This window comes from Egretta garzetta, unplaced genomic scaffold (assembly GCF_000687185.1).
Source record: "Egretta garzetta isolate BGI_Z169 unplaced genomic scaffold, ASM68718v1 scaffold108, whole genome shotgun sequence".
NCBI lineage: Eukaryota > Metazoa > Chordata > Aves > Pelecaniformes > Ardeidae > Egretta > Egretta garzetta.
In genome coordinates this window covers 1,800,401-1,800,666 of record NW_009260614.1, presented here as the reverse complement: position 1 = coordinate 1,800,666, position 266 = coordinate 1,800,401, and the positions used below count along the sequence as shown (strand labels likewise).

General features: G+C 64.7%; 1 protein-coding gene across 1 annotated transcript in view; it reads right to left on the bottom strand.

The window, feature by feature from the left end:
- LIMK1 (LIM domain kinase 1) overlaps positions 1-266 on the bottom strand; it is a 10,917-nt gene that overhangs the window by 9,934 nt on the left and 717 nt on the right.

The following is a 266-nucleotide window of genomic DNA, read 5'->3' as shown; positions in this document are numbered from 1 at the left end:
AGGTGCCGCCCCTGTGTAGATGTGCCATCCTGGTCACAGACACACGGAGGGACATGCCAGCCTGGTCACGGACACGCCACCCTGGTCACAGACGTGCCAGCCTGGTCATGGACAAACAGAGGGACCTGCCACCCAGGGCACAGTCACAGGGACATGCCAGCTTGGTCACAGACGTGCCAGCCTGGTCATGGACATTGCAGCTGTGGGGGTGCAAGGCCCTGGGTGCAGCAAGCGGGGTGCAGGGGGTGCAGGGGGCTGCAGGAGGA